General features: G+C 37.2%; 1 long non-coding RNA gene across 1 annotated transcript; it reads left to right on the top strand.

Annotated features, from left to right (window-relative positions):
- Window positions 1-1,669: 1,669 nt before the first annotated feature.
- On the top strand, window positions 1,670-12,463 carry LOC132620159 (uncharacterized). The gene is made up of 3 exons (XR_009574738.1): window positions 1,670-2,549; window positions 5,040-5,098; window positions 12,222-12,463. It is a non-coding gene; the product is annotated as an uncharacterized LOC132620159 (long non-coding RNA).
- The last annotated feature ends 8,767 nt before the right edge of the window (window positions 12,464-21,230 follow it).

The following is a 21,230-nucleotide window of genomic DNA, read 5'->3' as shown; positions in this document are numbered from 1 at the left end:
CACCGGCGTGAGCTTTTATGAACGCCTCAGCGAGTTTCCCTGAACCTTTTCAGCAACATGGACTCAATTTCATCCTCTTCCACATCATTTCCTTTTATAGCGCAGGTGTATGAAGTCACGTGTTCCTGAGGGTCCGTTGTGCCGTCATATTTCTGGATATCCGGCATCTTGAACCTCTTCGGGATCAATTTCGGAGCCGTACTCGGAGGAAAAGACCTCTGAATGTACCTCTTCGAATCCGGTCCTTTCAGAATAGGCGGAGCCCCCGGTATTTGGTCCACCCGAGAGTTATATGTTTCCATCCTCTTTTCGGTCGAGTCTACCCGCTTCGCCAATGTTTCGAGCATTCTCAGAACCTCAATGGATGAGCCAGCTCCGGACCCATTGCTCTCAACCATCCGCGTCTCATCCCTTCTGGGTTCAGCAACACCTATCGCCTTCTCCGGGGTCGTTTTATCACTTTTGTTTTGCAACTGGGCTATTGCGATTCCTTGTTCGGCAATCGCTACTCTCTGTTCCTGCAACATTTCAAAAATTAAACGTGAGTCAATATTATCATCCGGGGTATCCGGTACTTTCCGGCCTTGTGTTCGGGACAAAGTAATTGAATTGTGAGTATTTAAAGGATCGGTGGCCGGCAGGGCAGCATTCTCCTGATTCACGGTGTTTTGCCGGTTGAGGCCCTCCCTCGAATTAACGGGGTTCGGGTCAGTGGGATTCGCTGGTAATCCTCGTGGCCTACTGTCTTCATTTTCGGCCACAATCGCATTGTTGTTGACGTGACCAGATTGTCAACTGTTAGCCATTTGGTCCGTTTTCACAGAGACGAACAAAAGATATTTTCGATTCTGACGGGTAAGATAGAAATCAAGATCAAAGACCACTATTATCCTAGCCCCACGGTGGGCGCCAAACTGTTTACCTCGAATTTAGGTAATCAATTAAATTTATGAGTGAGGTATAGGCTATGTGGTTGAGCTTGATTCTATTTGGTTGAAAAGAGATATATATGGATATGCTATGAAGAAGTGAATAATAATCGATGGTTTGCACCAAATATATGTATTTAATAATATATGAATATTGTTTAATTGAATAAAGCTAAAGAATGATACACTGAATCTGGACCAAAATTAGAGAATGAGATAGGGAGATTTTATATATTTTGCTATTACAATGTTCTAGAACTCAAGAAGCCAATCCTTGAAAGTAGGGTAATGACCCCTATTTATAGTTTTTCCTTATGGGCTTCATACAACATAAAGCCCTTTTGAATAAAGAAAAACCCTAAAAGGATAAGGTTGGGTCGTACAATATGACACCCGTACGACAGGCAGTACAATGTGGCAGAACGGTCTTGACGCGTGGCAATTGTGTAACGGATCACCCGGACCAACGGCCACGAACAACCGGGCCAACGGCCATGACCAACTGGACCAACGGCCACGAACAACCGGGCCAACGGCCACGACCAATTGGACCAACGGCCACGAACAACCAGGCCAACGGCCACGACCAACCGGACCAACGATCTTCTTCGCTTTCTTCGAATCAAGCACTTCTCCGGTCCGAAAGAAAGTCTTTATGCCCGTGCTTGTTTCTCTCTTCCCTCGATCTCCGGTCTCACTTGTCTAGCATACATCCGATTTTTACCGTATACAAATTTTATTGAGATACTGATCTAACACTAAATGCTAAAATCTCAAATGGAAAGAGACTTCCAGCATAACTAGTCTTTCTACATTAATGCTAGGAAACAGTACTCAAATTGTCATCCAATCCAGAAAAAGAACAAACAAGTACTCAAATTGCCTTCCGGTTATTACTTGGAAACAGAATATTGCAAAATTATCCAAAGGAAACAACACTTTCGACACAACTATAACTGCCTTCGATGTTGCTCTCCGTAGGAAGAGCCTTGATTTCTACTGCTCTCCAAAGCCTTGATTTCTACTGCTCTCCAACTCTTTCTCGTTACATCATGACACAAACATAAAATGCCTGACTTTAATTTCACATTGAAGAGAATATCCCCATCACTTGATGTTGTGATCGGAAGAGGTGATTGTATCCCGTACCCTATTGAAGAAAAGCAAATGATATGACACTTCCATTGATCTTCTTTTTTAGTGTTCTCTAAAATCCACAAGCAGATATGGTTTGTATATTCATATTTAATGGACTCACATATTTAAGAACAATAGTATATATGTCTACTCTCAATTAAAGGAGTCCGCCATATTGATCTAATAAAGCGTTAATTTATTTGGGCTATAGAAATATCAGTTAATAATATATGGGCTTCATCTATGAGAAACCCAGTGCACTTTTCAAATATATTGATGGCGTATATCTAAAAAGGTACCTATTGTGAAAAGTCAATCTCGGAAGAGTTGCCTTTCCTTATTTATGGTGTTGTGGTCCCTGTGCCTTTCAACGTAACTTTTCTCTCTATCCATCTAAGAGAAGAATATAAACAAGAGCGTGGTTAAGGCACAGAAGATCATCAACTTACTTGATTACAACAAAGTCATCTTCGATGGTTCAAGGTTAGTGGTCCTACCATTGTCGTATTCGTTGTTTATCGATTTACTTGTGATTCCTGGACTATGTATTTTATCTAGTGGTATCAAGAGTACAGTCTTGTTGAATCGTTAGACACGATTATTCAATGTTTTGGGGCATATTTTAGTTTTCCCTTATTCTGAAATAGGATTAGGATTTCGGTTCCACCGTTTCTGGTTTTGACTTTTTTGTCTTGAAAGAACATGTTCTTTTCTGCAAATATTCACCAAACGTAAATTACTTTTGGGGTTGTTTACTGCTAAAGAACTTTTGATGGATTAAAATTAAATTTTCATTGTTCCTTTTATAAGTTTGGGTTAAGAAAGTGACTAATTAATCAATAATTATTTTGGCACCATTAGAGATAACAGTCTCTGTATTTCCTTTCTTTTTCCATGATTTGCAATGGAACAAGCAGTTTTTTTCTGCAGTTCTGTGCAGAATTTTTCTGCAGTTTTTTGCGAATTTTTTTTGCTGTTTGCCTCGTTGTTGTGCAAAAAGTTTTTTTTTTTTTTTAAAAAAAATTATTATCCTAGGCATATTTTTGCCAATTTTCAATTTTTTTGAATGGTTCTCAAACAAAGACAAATTGCTTGAATTATCAACCGCTTCAAAGTGGGAATCTTAAGTTCTTGTCGTTTCCTTCTGACACTACCAATAGTCTTTTGGAGTTTTTTTTTTAAATTTGGTTTTGGGCAATATTTTAAAAAAATCGAATATTTCAGAAGTTTTGTTCAGGACATTAAGAAAATTATATCATTCTTAAAGAACTGTATTGTTTGTCCAATTTCAAATAAATTACAACTTTTGTAATTTGATTTAAAGAAATTGACTTTCTGTAGTGGTTTTGCATGAGGTATAAGAAAGTCTTTTGGATTATTTAAGTCATAAAGTAGGACCAGTTATGTAACACCCCGTACCTTTAACCTAAGTCTTTACCATGATTCTCGACTTAGAAAATCAGATAAAGAATGTGGGAATTAAAATTTTCTCTTCAGTTGTCAGACGGGAGTTTACGCCCCAGAACACGGACCGTATTTCAGTATACGGCCCGTATTTCAAATCATAAGTTGGCATCAAAATTCGCTGAGCATTCTGGAATTTGGCTTGGGGGATTACATTGTTAAATACGGACTGTATTTTGAAATACGACCCGTATTTAACAATTGTGATTGGAATTTGGGAAAAATTCCTCAATGAAAGTTGTAGAGCTTTGAAATACCTTTCCAACGGTATATTATGCGGGTCAAACAGACATCTGTGCAAAGAGTTATGACCATTTTACCGAAAAGTCGCAAAGCAGTCCAAGCAAAATACGGACTGAAATACGGCCCGTCTTTCAAAATACGGCTAGTATTTTGTTGGCTGTAAAATTTAATGTTCCAGAACAGTATATATTCGTCCATATCAGTTCAAATCATTATTTTCCATTCCTTCAAGCCCTAGAATGACCTCCCACCCTCTCCCATCATCAAGAACACCAAGGTAAACCTATTCTAATCATTCCAAGTTAATTCTAATATATATCCTTGTAATCTAAACAAGAAATCATCATTCCTAACCTAGGGTTTTCAAGAAAACCCATCTCAAGGTTCAAGATTCAAGATTTTGGAAATCTTCTTCAAAGTTCAAGTCTTTAATTCAAGTCTTGGACCATTATCAGGTATGTATGGTTGCTATCTACGTGAACATCATTGTTCTTCCCTACGCTTCTTCTTCCATAAAGTATGAAACTTTACGAAAACTAGGATTTTTAACCATGATCATGATAACCCTAGGCCCATATCTCATGATTATAATATGTATGAAAATTGTTATAAATTCTTCATTGTGTTCTTGATTCATCATTATGATTATTGAGAATCTGTCTGTGATCCATGCAAACCCAAACTTTACGTTCCATGGGTTTTTACATGCAAGTTTATGAACTATTATGATATTTTCAAGAAAAGCTATATATGTTTATTAAGTTCATGCAAGAATAATACGAATGATATCCATGTACATGCAAGTTATGATTTCATGAAAAGTCATGGGCAGCAAGTGCCACTTATTTTTCATGTTCATGTTTTTAGGAGTTGCATTAATTACCGAGAAGGCTTCAAACAGCCTGAAACTATATAGCCATCGTAAAATGAGGATCGCTCCACCCATGCTTAGGACGATCTCTCATATTGACTGGATCCTTTCATAATATTATTAAATCTCATGTCCCTGGCAAGGTATGAGTGTTTTGCTGGTAGGATGCAAGTACCAGACCATGTTGTCGGTTATATTTACTACTCTCCCTACTCACGATACTTTACTCATGTTATAAATGTAGATGTACTCATGTTCATGATCATGTTTCAGTTCAGTCTTTATTATGTTATTTCCATGTCCCGTGTTATTTCATTCAGTTGCTTTACATACCAGTACATTCAATGTGCTGACGTCCCCTTTTATTGCCTGGGGGCCTGCATTTCACAATGCAGGTACTAATTTACAGGACGATGCATCTGCTCAGTAGGACAACATTCGTATCAGCTTATAGGTAAGCCCCATCTCATCCGGGATTTAGTCAACTCTTTATTTTTTAATTAGCTATGTATCTAAGGTATGCTGGGGGCCCTGTCCCAGCGATTATGTTTTCCATGTTCAGACTTATGTTAGAGGTTTCATAGATTAGACAAGTCAGTTATGTTATGTCAGACTTTTGGAGTCGTATAGCCATTTTGGCTCATTCATGTTATTTCCGCACTCATGTTTAAACAAGTATTTTGATTAAGTATTATGACTGATTGCGTTTTATAAAGGCTCATTATGCATTCACATTATATTCCACTCTTGTTATGCCTCATGGTGATTCAACAAGCCATGTGGTTCGCTCGGTCACATGCAGTAAGGCACCGAATGCCGTGTTTCACCCAGGCCATGGTTCGGGCATGACAAAACTTGGTATCAGAGCCCTAGGTTTAAGTGTCTTAGGGAGTCTATGAAACCGTGTCCAGTAGGGTCACCTTTATATGTGTGAGGGCCCCATACATATAAACAGTTAACCACTAAGACATTCAGGATTGTCTCACTTCATTCATACTCTAGATCATGCAGTTAGAGTAGTACTTCAGGAATCCTTCTAACTCATGCGAATTACGTATTTCAGAAAATGCCTGCAAAAGGGAAATACATCAGGAAGACTATAACTACTAGCCAGAGGGCTACTACTGACGCATCTCAAGAAGAAGACATTTCGACCCAGACAACTGCTCCTGAACCAGCAGTCCCAACTGCTCCTACAGCTACACCTCCTAACACTTCGGACATGGATGTTAGAGAAGCTATCTAGCTGCTTACTCAGATCGTTGCCAACGAGGCGCAACAACAAGAATCAGCCCCCAGCTCAGGTGCTAGTGGTGGGTCGAATAGTTCAAGAACTCAGGAATTCTTGCGGATGAAACCTCCGACTTTCACATGGACTAAGGCTGAGGAGGATCCGCAAAACTATATTGATGGGCCGCAGAATGTGTTTCGTATTGTGCATGTCACCTAGACAGAGGCAGCAGAGGTTGGTGTTTTTCAACTGCAGGATGTTACTCATATTTGGTATGAGACATGGGAACAATCTCGAGGGGAGGATGCACCTTCTTTACTCGGGACGAGTTCGTTGACGCTTTCCTTGACCACTTCATGCCTATCGAGGTTCGAGAAGCAAAGGCTATGGAATTTGAGAGGTTGAGGCAGGGTAGCTTGACCGTTTAAGAGTACTATCTCAAATTTATTTATTTGTCCAGGTATGCTCCTTATATGGTTCCCGACATGAGGGCAAGGGTTAGGCGATTTGTACTGGGGTTGAAACCCGAATTGTATAGAGATGCCAAGACTTCTGCTCAGAATGATAAGATGACTATCTCTAAAATCTTGGCATTTGTGCAAGGTAATGAAGTTGAACTGAAGGAAGAGGAATCTTTGCAGAAACAAAAGGATAAAGAATTCAACAAGAGGGATAAATCTTCAGGTAACTTTAGTCAGGGAGGAGGTAGGCAGTTCTTTAAAAACATGTCAGCAAGACCTGCTCCATCCACAGCAAGTGCCCCAGTCCCTAAGTTCTGAAATGACTAGAAGCAGAACATCAGCCCATCGAGCTCTTACTCTCAGGCTAGTGTGGGTCAGTCAGCCTATACTATTCCAGCTTGCAGTAAGTGTAGCAAGAGACACTTAGGTGAGTGTCGTATGGGTACAGATGCATGCTATGGTTGCAGCCAGAAGGGCCACATTCAGAGAGCTTGTCTATCAGCTAGATAGGGTACCGGAGGTTACGTGGCGCAGTCCACAAATTCAGCAGTCCCTCGTAATAATCAGGCCCAACAAGGGCACAATGTAGCTAAGTCTGGAAACGCAGGCGGAGGACGAAACCGTTTGTATGCGTTGACAGGTCACCAAGATACAAAAGCTAGTGCAGATGTTGTCACAGGTACACTAACAGTTTTAAATTTTGACGTATATGCCCTTATTGACCCAGGATCCACCTTATCTTATGTAACCCCATTTATTGCTAAAACAATTGGGTATGAACCAGAAAAATTGCATGAACCCTTTGAGGTGTCCACCCCAGTGGGTGAGTTAGTCATAGCTAGGCATATTTATAGGGGTTGTCCAGTTTTAGTCTATCACTGTAGAACCATAGCTGACTTAGCGGAATTAGAAATGGTAGACTTTAATGTGATCATGGGTATGGATTGGTTAGCTTCATGTTATGCCACGGTATGTTGTAGAACCAAAGTTGTAAGATTCGAGTTTCCTAATGAGCCAGTCATAGAATGAGAAGGTAATTCAGTAGTACCCAGAGGTAGATTTATTTCTTACCTAAAAGCCAAAAAATGATTTCCAAAGGTTATATCGACCACCTAGTTCGGGTCAAGGATTCAGATGCCCAGACTCCAACTCTCCAGTCCGTCCCAATTGTAAATGAATTTCCAGAGGTCTTTCCCCAAGATCTTCCAGGAGTCCCTCCTAATAGGGAGATTGAATTTGGGATTGATCTATTTCCCGATACTCAGCCGATATCTATTCCGCCATACAGAATGGCTCCAGCTGAGTTAAAAGAGTTAAAAGCCCAGTTGAAAGACCTTCTTGACAAGCAGTTCATTAGGCCCAGTGTTTCGCCTTGGGGTGCGCCAGTCTTATTTGTCCAAAAGAAGGATGGTTCCTTACGCATATGTATTAACTACCGCCAGTTGAACAAAGTCACCACTAAGAACAGGTACCCTCTTCCTAAAATAGATGACTTATTCGACCAACTTCATGGCGCCCAATATTATTCCATGATTGACCTCAGATCAGGCTATCATCAGTTAAAGGTTAAGGAAGTTGATATTCCGAAGACTGCTTTCAGAACCCGTTATTCCATTTTGAATTTCTTGTTATGTCATTTGGGTTGACAAATGCGCCAACTGTTTTCATGGATCTTATGAACAGGGTCTTCAAGCCTTATCTCGATTTATTCGTCATTATCTTCATTGATGATATTTGGTGTATTCCCGTAATGAGGCTGATCATGTAGAACATCTCAAAATAGTGTTGAAGACTCTTAAAGATCGCGAACTTTTTGCAAAATTCTCAAAGTGTGAGTTTTGTCTTAAGTCAGTGGCATTCTTAGGCTATGTGATCTCAGGTGAAGGTGTTAAAGTTGATTATAAGAAGATTTATGCCGTAAGGAGTTGGCCCATACCTATCTCAGTTTCTGATATAAGAAGTTTCTTGGGTCTGGCAGGCTATTATATATGTTTCGTAGAGGGATATTCTTTTATTTCTGCTCCGTTGACTAAGTTGACTCAGAAAAAGGTTAAGTTTCAATGGTCAGATGCTTGTGAGCGAAGCTTTGAAGAGCTGAAGAAGAGACTAACTTCTGCTCCAGTGTTGACGCTACCAGAAGGAACTGAAGGGTTCGTGGTGTATTGTGATGCTTCGAGAGTTGGTCTCGGATGTGTCTTAATGCAACATGGTAAGGTTGTAGCTTATGCATCTCATCAACTCAAGGTTCATGAAAAGAATTATCCGACTCATGACCTAGAGTTGGCAGCTGTAGTTTTTGCACTTAAGATATGGCGTCATTATTTTTATGGAGTGCGTGTTGATATTTTCATTGATCATAAAAGCCTGCAGTATATCTTTAAGCAAAGGGAGCTGAATCTTAGGCAGAGGAGATGGCTCGAATTGCTTAAGGATTATGATGTGGATATTCTCTATCATCCGAGGAAAGCGAATATTGTAGTCGATGCCCTTAGTCGGCATTCCATGGGGAGTTTAGCCCACGTTGATGCAGATAAGAGAGTTATGACCAAGGAAGTTCACCATTTGGCTAGTCTTGGAGTTCAACTTTTGGACTCCGAGGATGGCGGCGTGGTTGTTCAGAGTAGAGCTCTTTCCTCTTTAGTCGTTGAAGTCAAGGAGAAACAGTTTAGTGATCCCTACTTGTTACAGCTGAAAGAGGGGATTCACAAGCATAAGACGACAACTTTTGAACAAGGGAGTGATGATGGTACCTTGAGCTACCAAGGCAGATTATGTGTTCCAGATGTAAATGGGCTCGAAGAGCAAATCATGTCAGAAGCTCACAACTCCAGGTATTTCTTTCACCCAAGTTCCACTAAGATGTACCATGATCTTAAGGAGATTTATTGGTGGAATGATATGAAGAAGAATGTAGCAGATTTTGTGGCTAGGTGTCCGAATTGTCAGCAAGTGAAAGACGAACACCAGAGGCCTGGTGGCTTGGCTCAGAATATTGATATTCCTGTCTGGAAATGGGAAATGATCAATATGGACTTTGTATCAGGTCTACCTTGTTCATCTAGGAGACATGACTCTATTTGGGTGATTGTTGACCGGCTTACTAAGTCAGCGCACCTTTTGCCAGTCAAGATCACAGATTCTGCAGAGGATACGCCAAATTATATGTTACTGAAATTGTCAGATTGCAAGGGACCCCAGTGTCTATTATTTCAGATCGTGGTGCTCAGTTCACAGCGAACTTCTGGAAATCCTTTCAGAAAGGATTGGGTACCAAGGTGAACCTCAGAACAACTTTTCATCCACAGACAGATAGCCAGGCAGAGTGTACTATTCAAACTCTGGAGGGCATGTTGAGAGCACGTGTCTTAGATTTCAAAGGTAATTGGGATGATCACTTACCCCTTATTGAGTTTTCCTATAATAACAATTATCATGCTATCATTGGGATGGCACCTTTTGAAGCTTTGTATAGGCGAAGGTGTAGGTCACCGATTGGTTGGTTTGAAGTTGGTGAAGCAGAATTGTTAGGGCCAGATGTGGTCTATCAGGCGATGGAGAAGGTCAAGTTGATTCAAGAGCGTTTGAAAATGGTTCAGAGTCGCCAGAAGTCTTACACAAATGTGAGGCAAAGGGACTTGGAATTTCAAGATAATAATGGGGTGTTCCTTAAAGTCTCACCCATGAAGGGTGTTATGAGATTTGGCAAGAAAGGGAACCTTAGTCCCAGATATACTGGACCTTACAGAATTTCACAAAAGGTCGGTCTAGTAGCTTATGAACTTGAGTTGCCCAAGAGTTGGCCGTTGTACATCCAGTGTTTCATGTGTCCATATTGAGGAAGTGTGTAGGAGAACCGTCGTTGGTTGTTCCTGCTGATACGATAACAGTTAAGGATGGTTTGACCTATGAGGAGATCCCCGTAGCCATTCTTGATCGTCAAGTTCACAAGTTGTGATCTAAGAAAGTGGCCTCAGTGAAAGTGTTATAGAGAAGTCAGAAAGTTGAGGAAGCTACATGGGAAGCCGAGGAACATATGAAATCCAAGTACCCTTTTTTATTTGAAGAGCAAACAGAGAACGCTCAAGGTAAATTCCCATAGTCCATGTCATGTCATGTCTCATGTTTCACGCTCATGTCATGTATCGAGCGCTCATGTCTCATGTCTCATGCTTCAGTATTCTTGTTTTCATGTAATCACGTCATTTCATGTCCCATGTTTCATGTCATGTTTCCTTCACTTCATGTATTCAAGCCAAACCCAACCATATTCTTAACCATGACCCATCATTCAAGGACGAATGATCCCAAGGGGGAGATATTGTAACACCCCGTACATTTAACCTAAGCTTTGACCCTCAGTCTAGACTTAGAAAACTAGATAAAGAATGTGGGAATTGGAATTTTCTCTTCAGTTGTCAGATAAGGGTTTACGCCCCAGAACACGGACCGTATTTCATTATACGGCCCGTATTTCAAATCGTAAGTTGGCATCAAAATTCGCTGAGCATTCTGGAACTTGGCATGGGGGATTACATTGTTAAATACGGATCGTATTTTGAAATACGGCCCATATTTAACAATTGTGTTTGGAATTTGGAAAAACTTCCTTGATAAAAATTGTAGAGCTTTGAAATACCTTTCCAACGGTATATTATGAGGGTCAAACGGACATCTGTATAAAGAGTTATGGCCATTTTACTAAAGAGTCGCAGAGCAGTCCAAACGAAATACGGACTAAAATATGGCCCGTCTTTCAAAATACGGCCAGTATTTTTTTGGGCGTAAAACTTATTGTTCCAGAACAGTATATATTCGTCCATATCAGTCTAAATCATTATTTTTCATTCCTTCAAGCCCTAGACGACCTCCTACCTTATTCCATCATCAAGAACACCAAGGTAAGCCTATTCTAATCATTCCAAGTCAATTCTAATATATATCCTTGTAATCTAAACAAGAAATCATCATTCCTAACCTAGGGATTTCAAGAAAACCCATCTCAAGATTCAAGATTTTGGAAATCTTCTTCAAAGTTCAAGTCTTTAATTCAAGTCTTGGAGTATTACCAGGTATGTAGGGTTGCTATCTACCAGTGGGAACATCATTTTCTTCCCTACGCTTCTTCTTCCATAAAGAATGAAGCTTTACGAAAACTAGGGTTTTTAACTATGATCATGATAACCCTAGGCCCATGTCCCATGATTATAATATGTATGAAAATTGTTATAAATTGTTCATTGTGTTCTTGATACATGATTATGATTATTGAGAATCTGTTCGTAATCCATACAAACCCATACTTTACATTCCATGGGTTTTTACATGCAAGTTTATGAACTATTATGATATTTTCAAGAAAAGCTATATATGTTTATTAAGTTCATGCAAGAATAATACGACTGATATCCATGTACATGCAAGTTATGATTTCATGAAAAGCCATGGGCAGCAAGTGCCACTTATTTTCCATGTTCATGTTTTTGGGAGTTGCATTAATTACCGAGAAGGCTTCAAACAGCCTGAAACTACGTAGCCACCGTAGAATGAGGATCGCTCCACCCATGCTTAGGACGATCTCTTATAATGACTAGATCCTTTTATAATATTATTAAATCTCATGTCCCTGGCAAGGTATGAGTGTTCTGCTGGTAGGGCGCAAGTGCCGGACCATGTTATCGGTTGTATTTACTGCTCTCCCTACTCACGATACTTTACTCATGTTATAAATGTAGATGTACTCATGTTCATGATCATGTTTCAGTTCAGTCTTTATTATGTTATTTCCATGTCCCGTGTTATTTCATTCAGTTGCTTTACATACCAGTACATTCATTGTGCTGACGTCCCCTTTTATTGCCCGGTGGCCTGCATGTACTGATTTACAGGACCACGCACCTGCTCAGTAGGACAGCATTCGTATCAGCTTATTGGTTAGCCCCATCTTATATGGGGTTTAGTCAACTCTTTATTTTATGATTAGCTATGCATCTAAGGTATGCTGGGGGCCTTGTCCCAGCGAGTATGTTTTCCATGTTCAGACTTATGTTAGAGGTTCATAGACTAGACAAGTTAGTTATGTTATGTCAAACTTTCGGAGTTATATAGCAATTTTGGCTCATTCATGTTATTTTCGCACTCATGTTTAAACAAGTATTTTGATTAAGTATTATGACTGATTGCGAAGGCTCATTATGCATTCACGTTATATTCCGCTCATGTTATGCCTCATGATGACTTAACAAGCCATGTGGTTCGCTCGTTCACATGCAGTAAGGCACCGAGTGCCGTGTTTTGCCCAGGCCATGGTTCGGGGCGTGACAAGTTGGAAATGGACATGACTCAGATCATTTTACATGTAATTTCTATGTTTTGATCTATGTCATTGGTTTTGCAAATATATGTGACCATTGATGTGTTTTGTTACGAATATATGTTACAAAAGCCGCTTTGATCCTATATTGGTATTATCGGACCAGATTGTTTTGAGATATTTCAGTTGAGATAGCAAATGTTTATGCACACTAAAGTTTCATTTATGTATATGATTGTTCAAAAATATATGTGGTCCAAGTGGGAGATTGTTAGTATATTCATATTTAATGGACTCACATATTTAAGAACAATAGTATAGATGTCTATTCTCAATTAAAGGAGTCCGCCATATTGATCTAATAAAGTGTTAATTTATTTGGGCTATAGAAATATTTATTTATATAGTATGGAATTATATGTGTTGAAACCTATTCTTTTAAATCTTCTAGTTATTATTATTGATGGGTCTTTCTAACTGAAGAGGCACCTCTTCTAAAGGTTGTCTCTGAAGAGTTGCGTATATTCTATGTAATTTGATTCCTACGTTCTAAAATAGATGTAGTTTAGTCCTCATTTGTGCATATTTGGTTCTTGCATATTCAGTTTGACTGTTTGAGTATTTATTAGTGTTATGCAATTCGGTTAAATATTATTTTGGTTTAAGTTATTAATCTCTATTTGGAAGCTTTTTTTTTAGATTAATATTTTAAGAGTTAACCAAAATAAATTGGAGGACAATTTAGTTTCATGGAAACTTTCCAAATCTAATAAAGTTTTAGTAGTAGCCAAGGCTCCATCAGACCATAAATTAGTATAAAGTTCAGAAGATTTCATATGGATATGACATTGAAAGTTAAAGTATCAATATTAGAATTTTTTCATTAATTCCAAGATTTTAGGAATTACAAACGCATCTTAAGATCATAAGATATTAGATTGTGAAGAATTATCATTTAGAAAGTAATATTGTAGTAAAGGATTCATGTCATGAAAGTTTTGATAGTCAAGATGTGTCAACCTTATAAAGGTATGGTATTAATATTGCAATCAATTCATTAGGTAATTAGCCGGTCACCCAAAAATACGGTTGATATGGGAAATTGATGGGGGTAGAATGAGACATTTAAGTATTTAGAACATAACTTTTCCAATCGCCCAAAGGTACGGTAAAGTTCGAAGGATTAATGTTTGTTTCAGTTCTATAGTTAGTAAGTTTCATGCGGTTTGCAAGCTTCTGCGCAAAGGTGATGTTGGAATTTACTAGTGTCAAGTTCATTTGTCCTTAGCGCAAAAGTAACTTTAATTTTTTGGCAGCATTATATTGCAGAATTTTATGTAGATTTTTGTTGCGCATTTCGAATTTTCTAAAAGCAGTCTTGCATAAAGCGAGTATCGATTTGCATTTTCCCAGTTGCAGATGCCGTTTTTCTTTTTTTTTTTTGCTATTTTCCATTGCACATAAATAGTTATTTGTACTTGGAATGAAATTATACCATGTATGCTTCTTGTTTCAAATGGAATAGAGTAATCTAATATGTTGCCAAAGTAACCTCTATTAGATAATATTAGCTCATTTCAAACATTAAGCATGTTTTGTCTATGCGAAATAATTATCCCAAAGGAATACTATTTTGGACAGATTATGGATAGTCATGAATATGTGAGTACATTTAGTAATATCATGCTGGTAATGTGTCGGTCCAAAGAAACACATATTACTAGGCCGTTTTGATAGTCCATATTTATGAACTATGTATAAGAGTACCACTTACAAATTATTATTTATGTTTAAAGACTAAATAATAACGTTGTATTAGGTATCTTGAGACGAGCTCTTTTAGGATATATATGTGGTTGTACTATGTATATTCGAAGTTCGTCGAACCTAAAGCATATACACATTAAATTTATAATTGTGTGAAGGAAGAGTTCAGAGTCTTCTTGTGTCATTGGAGCATAATAGTACAAACTCCATTATTGCGGATCCGCTCATGAAAGTTTGCAACCTAAAGTTTTTTTTATGAGCCTATAACTTATATGGATGTCGTTGGACGCTATGATAAGACACTTTAGTGGGATCTTGTTGTTTTATCTATGTTTTTGACACGTTTAAGTATATTTCTGTACAGATTAAAGTTTTACGAAATTTATGAATTTCGAGTTTTATTCTGAAAATAAAGAAATTGACTTTCTGATGTGGTTTTGCATGAGGCATGAGAAAGTGTTTTGGGATATTTAAGTCATAAAGTAGGACCAGTTGGAAATAGACATGACTTAGATCATTTTACATGTAATTTTCGTGTTTTGATCTATGTCATTAGTTTTGCTAGTATATGTGACCATTGATGTGTTTTGTTACGAATATATGTTACGAAAACCGCTTTAATCCTATATTGGTATTATCGATGGACCAGGTTGTTTTGAGAAATTTCAGTTGAGATAGAAAACGTTTGTGCACACTAAAGTTTCATTTATGTATATGATTGTTCAAAAATATATGTGATCCAAGTGGGAGATTGTTAGTATATTCATATATATTCATATTTAATGGACTCACATATTTAAGAACAATGGTATAAATGTCTATTCTCAATTAAAGGAGTCCGTCATATTGATCTAATAAGGTGTTAATTTATTTGGGCTATAGAAATATCAGTTAATAACGTATGGGCTTCATATATGAGAAACCCAGTACACTTTATTAACTGATATTTCTATAACCCAAATAAATTAACACTTTATTAGATCAATATGGCTGACTCCTTTAATTGAGAATATATATATATATAAACTATTGTTCTTAAATATGTGAGTCCATTAAATATGAATATGCTAATAATCTCCCACTTGGACCACATATATTTTTGAACAATCATATACATAAATGAAACTTTAGTGTGCACAAACTTTTGCTATCTCGACTGAAATATCTCAAAACAATCTGGTCCATCGATAATACCAATATAGGATCAAAGCGGTTTTCGAAACATATATTCGTAACAAAACACATCAATGGTCACATATATTAGCAAAACCAATGACATAGATCAAAACACGAAAATTACATGTAAAATGATCTAAGTCACGTCTATTTCCAACTGGTCCTACTTTATGACTTAAATAGTCCAAAACACTTTCTTATGCCTCATGCAAAACCACATCAGAAAGTCCATTTCTTTATTTTCAGAATAAAACTCGAAATTCATAAATTTTGTAAAACTTTAATCTGTACAGAAATATACTTAAACATGTCAAAAACATAGTGTTTTTTTTTTTTTCCTTTTGAAACAATTTGTGGTTGTCGTTGAAGTATGGGCAGCATGAGCCATTTGGCTAAATATGATTTGTCAACTTGGTTGATCAAGTTAATTTTTATGTCAAAATTTGGCTAATTAACTATGCCTTATTTATTTGATTTTGCCATCATATATTAAGGATAGATTACTCCCTTTTTCACAACAGCATGCCATATTCCAATTTCTTTAGGGCATAAGTTATTAGAATGATGTTGGGCTTATTATATTTCTTTTGAGCCATAAAGGCAATTTTAATTCTTTAGGACCAAGAATTAAGTTATTAGCCTATTTGAAAATTTACAGGTCTTACAAAAGTTGGTCAAGATACTAAGGTGTAACGACCCGCTTGGTCGTTATAGTCTTTCTGTCACTTTTGATATTTTCCCGAGCTTGGTTAGCTCACATTTGATCTGAGGGGACCCGTTGACACACTTCCCGAGGTGTTTAAATTTGATTTAGGCGACTTTTTGTGAAATTTGAGCTTAAAAAAGAGTTGACTCAAAGTTGACTTTTGGGTAAACAGATCATTTTCGGAAATCCGTCGATTCCGAGAGGTCCGGATGGTCTTTTAGAACTTGTGTGTATATCTGGTTTGATTCCCGATGCATTCGGATGTATTTTGGTTGGGTTAGCTTCATTAAGCATTGAATTGATGATTAGAACCCTTATTTCATAACTTCTTTCTAATTAGAGGCTAATTTGTGGATTTAGAAGTTAGGGTTTATATCTAAATTTGGGGGTTTTGCCTAAAATCCGAATTAGAGTAAATTGTTGATTATTATAACTTTCTATTGATGGGAATTGATCACCTAGAGGTTTAATTTCGTGTTGGGACCTTTAGATTCCTAATTTCACCCTTCTAGTTCATAAACTGTATTCCATAGGTTGGGGATTTGGGTCTTGAGAGTAGTAGGATTGGTTTTGATGTTCTTCTTGATTCTAATTCCATGATTCGATATGCTTAGACTTCCTTGATCTCGAGGCTCAGCAGAAAGGAAAGTCTAAGGAGTGATTGTTGGTGTTATTGCTATTCGGCCTTCCGGGATAGTTACGGTTTACCCTATGGTGAGACTTCATTTAGCGAAGTATATATTTAGACGATATTGTCAGAGAAATCATGTAAAACTTCGAGTATGAAGTTGGATTGGATATTGTCATAGGTTGGGCCCTGTTGTGTGATTGGGGCTAGCCACGCCGTTGTGTTGTGACTTGATTTGTGCTATTGTTGTTTGCTTAATGCCACGTGGTGATAGTAGATATTGGAGACTATTGTTATACCTTTTCATGTTATTGAAAAAAATCTTACTTGTTGACGTTCGATATGAGGATAGTGCTCTATTTGGCTTGTGTAGCCTTTTCATGATATTGTTGGCGTACCCATGCTGGGTACTTGTGTATTAATCTGACTGTTGATGATGAGATCATGCTTCCTGTTGAGTTGCTTTATATAAGTCTTGATCGGGCTTATAGTGTTGTGACTTCCATAGCATATTCATTGGCATTTAATGCATTGATTTAGCATTTATGCATTCATACATGATAGAAATGGTTTGGAACTGATTAATGAAAGACTTATGGTATCTATAAGAGAAAATGTTTTAAATACCTGATGGGAAATGGTTCCGGGTGATGTGATATTATATGATATGATTTGATAAAGGTCCTCCGTGGGCAAAGATCCGGAGACCTGTTACCGTTGGGCAAAGATCCGGAACGAGTGATACATGGACTCCGCGGGTCCCCCATGGGTTGTGCTGATGAAGATCCTTCGTGGGCAAAGATCCGGAGTCTCTTTACTATTAGGCAAATATCAAGAACGAGTGGTACATGTGTAGCGTGTCATATTTTTTTCGATATCGCATTTGCACTTTCCTCATTTAAAAGGAAAGTGTCCCGGGGAAGTACGATTATCAATCGTATCGGAAAAAATGAAAAAATATACTTCTACGTAATGGTACTCTAAATAGACTTATTTTTAGAGTCGTCACCTAATTTTTAGGAAATTAGGAAAAATTAATTCGAAAAGAGTTCATTTAAAACAGTTAAATTTTAAAAGAAACCTAATATAACCAAACTATGGGTAAGGGTTCTGGTGATCCCCCGGCGAAGGTGTTAGGCACCCCGATATTAAGGATCCCCTCAATTATGGTTTATCTACGGGTTCTAATAGTATGTTTTTGTAGATACGAATTGTTTATGGTAAAAATTGTTTCGGTTTATATTTCCACAACAAAATTTTAGTCATTCATGCAAAATATACCACGTTTCAAAAATCAAAAGTGGTAAAATTTTGCCCAAAATTGGGCGTTTAGGGTGTCAGACTTGAACACTTAGGCTAATACTCGAAGGCTCTTAGCCTATGTAGGACTCTACGTAAGTCCACCCACAATAGTTTTGAAACTATACACATATTCTTTAGTATTGAAAATAGCTTTTTAAGAAAATAATTTCTAGGTATACTATTATAATTCATACATTATTAGTATACTACATATATAGTCCATTTTTATTCTATGCTTTGGTCAAGTTTTAGCCAAATTTTATTTTTTAATCTAAGTCTAAATAGTCTCAATTAGTCCCACAAGTTTAGTCCAAATCAGTCCACACGTTCAAGTCCATATGTTTCGCAAATGTCCAAATCAGTCCCATAATTTATGAAATCGGTCATTTTCAGTCCAAATCATATTAAATCAATCCGTTTGAAGTCATAAATCTTATTAAAGTTTGCAAAATTGGTTTTACATAGTTTTAGAAATCGAGTTTAGGCAACTTTAAATATAGGGTAACCTTACGGGTTCCAATTTATAGATAAATACACAAGTATAGAATTTAAATGCATAAATAAATAAAGAGATAGGGATATTGGGCCGGCCAAGCCCAACAAGAATATGCTATGCATTTGGGGAAATCCTCGGGTCCAAAACGTATGCTCCATTTTTGCTCAAAGTTGGGTTAACTCGATATAGATATGTTGGTAGGCCTCATTGGGACCCACCAATGGGTTTACGTGGACAAGAATACAAATGGGTATACATGATATTAGTACAGATTCATGAATTAAATCAAGTATAAAATTAAGACTACAATAATTATTACAAAGCAAAAAATGAATTACAATTTATTGGGCCTAGCCCACTTAATGATCCACGACGTCAAATAACCAAAACGGCCCAAATGTGGAATAGGCCCAAAAATAATAGCAGTAACAAGTCAAGTATGGAAACACAAGTGACAGACCCAAGCAATAAGCCCAGACCCTTCTCTTCTAAAAAATTTCTAAGTGTTAGGAGGTGGTATTCATGATATACTACTGGTATACACTCCATTCTTCTCAAATTTTTCTAAGTGTCAAAACTCTAATATACGTGATATACTGCCAATAAACCACTCAATCAAAATTTCTAAGTGTCAATATTGTGTATACAAGATATACTCCAATGATACACGACTAATGTTAAGCAAAACCTCTATGGCATACTCTCCATATACCTAATATATATACACTCCTTATACGCACCACGGGAGAGCAAAACCTTAAGGCATATCCATCCATTCTTAACTCAAACAGCCATTTTTAACTCAAACAGATTTTCCAAAAGGCCAAAGCCAATTCACCTATTTTATTCTAGGACTAGTGTTTAGTTCATTGGTTGGTTTAGGAGGAATGCAGATTCCCAGAAACAAGCAAGCTAAGAGGATGACAGCAACAACAAGCAAAAGCAAAAACCACATAGTTCAACAAATCTTTTAGTAATGTTAGGCTCATGAGTCACAGGGAGAGTCAAGATAGCCAAGGAAACAAGCAGTAGCCACATCAAGGGGATATGGCACAAACGAACATGAAATCAAACACCACAAGGTGGGGAATACACAAACAGGCTACCACACACGCCCTCATGTTTCTATCTCCAGTTTTAAGGGCTAGCAGTCAAAGAAGAGATAAACCCAACGGTTAAACGGCTTAGGAGTCACACTTGTCCAGTAATGAACCAATTCAAATAACAAAACTATTTTTTAAGTCTGTTTGTTATCAACAAGGATGTCATAGAAGCAAATTTACAAGGGCCATGGTCATTCTAACTTAGTATAAACTCAAAATTTTCATAAGAAAAAAAAATTCACAATATCAGTGCTGGGAACTTATCCTAACAGTTGAGGTTAATCAATCAAACAAAACCTCTATAACATGCCAATTTAATGCCAGTTTTCCATACATACAAAGTAGAAATGTCACGGGAAAAGTTTACTGGACCAAGAAGAGAGATCAAGCAACCTTAAAATAGGATGAGAGTATGTCAAGTGTTGCAAGTTCAGAGGCAAGCAGTGCAAACAAGGGAAGTATAATATACTTTTGGTACCACAACAAGTAGCAGTAGCAGTAAAGCTACAAGAGACAAAGCAACACAAGATTAAGAGAAACAGAAGGAAGAAACAAGCTAAGGTATCAGTTATATATTCATAGTTCTGGTTTATTTTTGCATTTTTAGAGGGAATTAATTATCAACAAAGGCAAAGTACCAAATTATCCTATCAAAAATACGCCTCAATAAACAAGAAGGCTTAAACTAATGCCAAAATATCATTTTAAGCTAGTTTTATTAATCAAGCAAAACACAAAAGCAAGTCTTAGGATTCAAAGATCATTTTTATATCAAGTTTTAGCTCAAATAGTTTAAGTGTCTAGCATGTTCAGAGTTGCAAATTTACTGATGAACCTTAAGTTCCCAAATGCTAGTTTTAAGTTTAGATACCACAAGCAAACAAAGTTCTAGGTGCTTTTAAATCCAAATATGCAGAAAACAAAGGACAAGTCTCATGTTCCAAAATTTCAAATTAGTTTTCAAAAAACAGACAATCTCCAAAGGGTCATTTAAAGCGAACACACAGGCAGTTTTGAAGAAGTACACAAAAGTAGACTCTTTTAAGAAGAAAATCAAGACTTAGGTTCATTTTAGCACCTGTTCTTATCATGTGGTCATTTTAAACCATTGTAAATGCATCATTTAGGCTGGTCTAGTCTACTAATAGTTAGCAAAGAACCAAAGGCCATTTGTATCCTTTGAAGCAGCTTTGGTAAAGAATATTGACAATAAACCATAAACATCACATACTTATTTTTAACACTCAAGATCAATATATATATATATATATATATATATATATATATATATATATATATATATATATATATAAGATTAATAACTTAAAATGATCCTAAAGCAGTCAGTATGAGACTAAAGTGAACATAGAATCCACAAGAAATCAACAAAAACTCACAGAAAAAAT

This window comes from Lycium barbarum, chromosome 2, assembly GCF_019175385.1.
Source record: "Lycium barbarum isolate Lr01 chromosome 2, ASM1917538v2, whole genome shotgun sequence".
NCBI classification, from domain to species: domain Eukaryota; kingdom Viridiplantae; phylum Streptophyta; class Magnoliopsida; order Solanales; family Solanaceae; genus Lycium; species Lycium barbarum.
The sequence above is the reverse complement of the archived record's forward strand: the minus strand, read 5'-3'. Positions and strand labels throughout refer to the sequence as shown.